The following is a 6,669-nucleotide window of genomic DNA, read 5'->3' as shown; positions in this document are numbered from 1 at the left end:
TACCTCCAAGGAAAGAAGGAGGGCAGGTGCTTGGACCACAAAGACATACCACACCATCATATCTGAAGACCACACAGTAACTGGAAGCCAGTGTGAAGGGAAGGAAAGGAATGACGAGGGTGAGCAAAAGGTGAAGCCTATACTCCCCAAAGAGGAAGGGAACCTAAACAGTCACCCCACTGATGGTAAAGCCACAAAGTCACTTCAGACAATCTCCACGGAAGGGTCCAATATGCTGCTACTAGGAAGACAGGAAGAAAGAAATCAGGGGTTTGTTTATTTCATTTAACAAACCTTTATTCGGGTCTTACTGTGAGTCGAGCGCTGAGTTCAGCCTTGTTGGTACCAATATGATTAAAACTCTCACATTCAAGTGTGTCCCAAAGGGATCCAAAACAAGAGTCAAAGTCATGCCCAAAGAAGAAACCTTGAATCTGTTCTGGCAAGAAATAGAGATTCTAGAGTGTGTGCCATGCAACACAAAAGGGCTAATCTAGATCTGAAAGCACAAAGAGAATGCTTTAGAAACATACCATTTCTATCATAGGAAATTAGTCTGGCCCTTGTCACATTATTATTCAAATAACTTACTGGTATTATAAATCTACCATGTGTTATAGGTTGAACTTATTAATGAGAAGTTTTAACTGGTGGTAAATTCTTCTGGAAAACATATTAGAAAACAGAACTTAAGTGCCATTGTGTTTGTTTTATCCCAGTGCAGATCAGCCATATCCTGGCAAGAGGTGATACAACATTTCAACATGGCATCTTTTTAACATTTGACTTTAGTTAACCTTGTATCCCTGAAGCTTTCTGAGGCTACTGAATACTTTAGCTGGAGAAGTTTGACCCTAGCTTCTTTTTCCACAATTCACATAAGCCACTCACAGCCTCGATTGAGCTCTCTGTACCTCAACAATGTGGTGCGTCCATGAGCAGTCAGCTCTGTCTGTTTTCTTCTTATCTTGCCGCCAATGGGACGTGGATCCAAGGTTTAGCTTGGTGACTGTGAACCAGCTAAGACTAGCACAGTTTCAGAACACTCTCAGAAAACACTTTGGTGTTATAAGCACACATCAAATGGAAGCAGCAATTCAGCATGATTATGAGTTAAAGCATTTCTCCATAATCTATGATAAACTGTATGACGCTAAGTAAATAAATTTATGGCCTCCTTGGAGCAGTCTTGAAGGGGATTCCTTTCTTTCCAAGGCTTCTCTCTTAACTGTTGATTCTACTTTAAAAAAAAAAAAAGAGTTTGTGTTTTCACAGTTAAAATACGATCATTTGTTGCATGTGATTTTCCACAGTTGTTAAAGTTTTTCACGTATGTTTTATATATATATATATATATATATATATGATATTTATGCATTTACATTTACAAATATTTCTAAATATTAAATAAATAATTTATATTTACATATTTTATATATATTTATATATACATATAATTTATATTTTCATTTACCATTAGATAAGTAATTGACCTTGCTCTCACATAACCTTCGTTTGTATCATTTGAAGTGCAAAACACTTCATCACTATTGTCCATTTAGAGAACTCCAGAAGTCATTACAAAGAGGGTTTTGTCTCCCTCTCTCTTTCCTCTTCCTTTTTCCTCTCCCTCCTCTCTTTTAACAACTCCCATTATTCTGTGGAGAAAGCAACCACTGTTGTGAGCCTCTGGGACAGCGTAGTTGAAACTCAGGTTCAAGGCTAAGGAGTTCTGTGATTAAAAACACAAAAACGCTTCAACCTTTCATCATGTTGGAGAAATAAACATGGATAGCTCCAATATTAAATGTTTCCTTGAGCCATGGTGTCACAGTGAGGTGACAGATGTCATTTACATTCAAGCACAGCACTCTAACATCGGCAATATACTTTGTAGGGACACAGAGATAATTTTCTCTCTGAAGTGTATCATTATCACTGCAAGATAGAATTAATCTTTCCCTCCTGAGTGTTTTAACTAAACTTTGTTGTTAGCCATCCATCATTCACCTTATTCTACTCAGTTCTACCACTATTTGTGTATAGGTGATAATAATGACCTTGAGTAGAGTCATTCATTCATCCATAGAAGTACAGTTCACTTGACCATACTGACTTTATGTATGAGACATGGTGTCTGATCAGAGTAAGCAACCAATACATTTTTAAACTGTCAATAAACGAATGCTCATTAGGTGCCTACTATATACTAGGTACTAGGTTAGGTACTAGAATTAAGTCACATTTTACTCTTCCTCAGAAAAACATAGAATTGGCCCTCACCAAATACAGGTAACAGACGTGAGCTTAAAAACCCAGTGGATATACTTTATGCAGGAAGAAAACACCTACTTCAATGCTTTCTCTAACTTGGTATCTGTGTCTAATAGAGCCAATAAATTAAGCCCTGTTGGTAAGGTAAAATATCTTGAGCAAAATTCAGACCAGGGAGGTACTATTAAACAGCAAGCCATAAAATAACTGTAAACCTGTTTATGAACTACCTTGAAAGTAATTTCAGGATAGTAGAGAAGGAGCTGATTACTAAGAACAATAGCTGCCAGGACCTTTTACACTAGTTCCTTATAAATGGGAGTCACCTTAGCAATCTTCACCAGCCTCCCACGAAGAAGAAAAGTAACTTGTATTTAAAGATTTATAATACCTACTTAAAGGTGACCTGGGATGGAATTTGCTACTTTTTTTAACACCCAACATCTCTAGCTCCATAATCACTGTCACACAGTGAATTCTACCAAGTAATCTTAAGTTGCTTTATAGGCTGTATCAATAAATGGTCTTTCAGTTTTCGAGGCCAATTCTAGTGAAAAAAAACCAAAAAACAAACAAACAAACAAACAAAAACCACTGGCCCCTGCCCTCAATAACAAGGTTTAGAAGGTTTCTAAGACACACTCCCAGTCCCTAAACATTTAGTTCACCATTTCAATGTTAAGATGAAAAAGGTCTCAGCTGCATACACACCAATGCAGTGGGCCTGATGGCTAGTGAACAGCTGGGACATTCCTCGGTTAAGACAGCAGGATGGCACTACTACAGCAGTGACTTCTCCATAGAAGCCGACGTGAGTATTAATGGTTCCTTCTCAATCTCACTAACTGTAGCAAGAAAGGAGGGCAAAATCCTCTGATGGCATCCATAGCCACCATTTCCAAGACCTCTCCAGGTGGAAAAATACCCTCCAAGATTCAGATGGTCTACAGCTAATGGTAGCTTATAGCTAATTAGTGTTTCTTCAGGATTCAACAAGATATACTATTCAATCAGACATGTTGATTGGGTTTTCTTTTTGTTTATAATCATGGTAGAAAGTCAAAAATACCTGTTTTATAAATTATCTAAGATAAATACACCATGATCATGCTCTAATACAGAGCAAATCACTGAGATTTCAAACTTCTGTGTTAAAATAGACATAGGACAGTTTTCTGAGAAGATTCTAGTCCTGACTATAGTCTGAAGCCCACTAAATCTATAGGATATGAGGACCCATTCAAGTGCATACCTTGGATTCCTGTTGGGGTGAATGGTGGCCATATTTCTACAGGATCTTGATTCTATCTGCTGCCCCATTGGTTGTCCAAGCACATGGATCTGCCGAACATAGTAATCACTATATCCAAGGTGCTTGTAGCACTGATGACCTTTGAACTCTGCTCTTGCTCTCTTCCAAAAAGCTTAGCTACCCAAATTCATGTTTGCTAAAGATCCTAAAGCATATTTATATATCCATTGCTCCAAATATTCTAAAATTTGTCCTAAAGCCAATAGCTCTCTATCTTTTTAAAATGCATTTCAGAGTTGTGTCTTAAATAAATAAATACGGGAAAGGAAAATTAAATGGAGCCTGTCACTGCTAATTATGGACATCTGCTGACTTTAACATCTAGGGATCAATCCAGGCTACTCTGGCATTACATAAACCTCAATTGTTAGAAATGGCTTTAGTGGGTAAGCAGTGAAAACAACAAAAATATACACCTTAAAGTGCTCTGCCACACCACAGCTAGAATTAGTGGTAAGTTTACCCATAATGTCCCCAATGATACATAAATGGCTGATCGAATAATTGAATAACTGAATAAAAGGAATGAGTTAGGGTATTAACATTAACAGAAACATTAAGTAATGATAACTGCTCTTATTATTTTAGTATTACAAAATTATGGCCATTTGGCATACCATCTTACAAAAAATTTAGTGGTTTTGTTACTTGCTAAAATAATATGCAGATCATTTGGAACATGATGATCAAATTCACCTGTATAACAGTTATGCATTTCAGAATTCTTCAGACTGTCTTGGAAAAGTATTTTCTTTTGTATTAATATCCCTTATATATAAAAAATAACTTACAAGACCAAGTTAAATCTTGTAAAAAAGTCAGGTAAAAAAATTACATAAGATAAGTCACTGGCTATATATGTATATTTTTAATATGTATTTATTGTATTTATTTTTCTACAATAATATATTTTATGGTACATTATATATCATATAATATGTGTATTATATACAATATAATTATATTTAAATATAAATGTATTTATGTATAAATACATACTTATAGTTACTAGTTATTTATATGTTATGCAAATATACTTCCTATTGAAACATGACATTTCTACAACAAAATATTTACAGTGTTTATTCCATATAATCAAATTCTTTTCCTATTGCATTTATCTCCACTGCCTTTTCTTCTATTAATTATCAAGGATTACTTATGCATTTAAATTAGTAAAATGATAAATAAAAGGCACTTGTTAATTCAATTTTAAAATTGTTCAAAAGACTAATTTAGCATGCATTTAGAATTCATAAAATACTCCTTTATCAGAGCATCTTTCTTTTCATTTATTTGGAAAATAAGGTTAACACAACCATACAGTCTTGGGGGCATTTATTTCCTCACCCTGTTCTCACATACTTTTTAAAAAGCAAAAACACTACCACTTAAAAACAACATTTCATTTTGATAAAGACACTGGATACATGCGGAAAGAGTCCTATTCACTTGGATCTCAGGAGAATAGGACTTATTCTCTGCAACTGTGTTTTTATATACATCTCAAATCAGCAATAATCAATTGGGCTAGGGAATACCAGTGGATTGTTACCCCCATGACCTAAGACAAAGTTCATACCACCCCTATGTCTAAAATCTAGCTCCAACCACACTATTTCTCTGAAAATGGACTGATAATCAAATGAAAAACTGCTTCCTGGCTTCCTGGAAACACACTCAACACACCGACTCAAGAAAACCATTTAGTAGTAGGAGTACTGGTAGATAATCTCTCACTGAGTACTTACCATCTGACAGAGACATGATTAGCTGGTTTAATCCTCATAAAAACTCCTGTTTTGTAGATACAGTTAATATCTCCATTTGCAGATAAGGAAAGGTGAGGCCAGAAACAGAAGTGAGTGGCCCAATGTCACACAATTAGTTAGTGACGGCATCAGGATTAGAAAGGAAATGTTGACTCTGTAACTTGCACTCTTGAGTGCTACCCTCTACTACGTCCCAACTTTACTGAAACCAACTTCACTGAAAATACAAATTACCTATGAAAGATTACCAAAGTTTCTATATACCACCAAAAATGTTTATTTTGCTTGAAAATGAGTGTTTTATATGTATACTCAACATGGTTATTTTGATGGGATATCATAAAATCTTAATATGTGACTGTTTCTCCCTAGATTTTTCTCTTTCTCTTTCAATTTGGTAACTGTTCTACCTCCTCACTGTAGAGAAGATAAAAGGTACAAGTTCTTTTAAAAGATTAAGCCTTGGGGGAGTTGGCAGATATAACACCAGATGCCCAGTTTAACTTGAATTTTAGATAAATGACAAAACATTTTTTAATATAAATATGTTCCATATTTTGCATGGGATATACTTATGCTAGAAAATGATTTGCTGTTTGTCTGAAATTCAAATTTAACTGAGCAGCCTTTATTTTTATATGATAAACCTGGCAACTGTACCCTTGGGAAAACTTGGATAGTTTACAAAGGAAGTAAAAGGAAAGAAAATCCACACAACAGGCAGAATATCTCAGAAGACATAGGAGGGAGGATATCTAGGCAGAAGAAACCATAAGCAGCCTAGAAAAAGACTCCAATGTCCAAAGAAGGAGAAGGCTGCCAGCCCCAAAGGCTATGAGGACAGATGGCCCAGGGCCTGAGCACCTGGGTGGCTCAGTCAGTTGAGCGTCTGTGGCACAGGTCACGATTCCAGGGTTGTAGGATCACGCTAAGCATAAAGCCTACTTGAGATTCTCTCTCTCTCTCTCTCTCTCTCTCTCTCTCTCCCCCCCCCCCACTGGTGCTCTCTCTGTCTAAAATTAAAACAAAGGAACAAACAAAACTAAGATACAACTGAGAAGCCCAAATCAGAAGGCTGGGCCAAAATGAAGGCATTGTCGACAGAGGAAAAGCTATTACATAGGAAAAAATATGGATACTCAGTGGTTTGTATTGAAGAAAATTAATACTACACTTATAAGGACTGGAACAGCTTAAGAATCCTTTTCTTCATATATGACCATCCCAGAAGCTGAAGCAGAATTACACCTGCAGGTAAAGGCTTTTATCAGACCAAATTCTGAACAATAAATTTGAAATGCTAATTGACTG

The sequence above is a fragment of the Panthera tigris genome, chromosome D4 (assembly GCF_018350195.1).
Source record: "Panthera tigris isolate Pti1 chromosome D4, P.tigris_Pti1_mat1.1, whole genome shotgun sequence".
NCBI lineage: Eukaryota > Metazoa > Chordata > Mammalia > Carnivora > Felidae > Panthera > Panthera tigris.
This window is presented reverse-complemented; position numbering follows the sequence as displayed.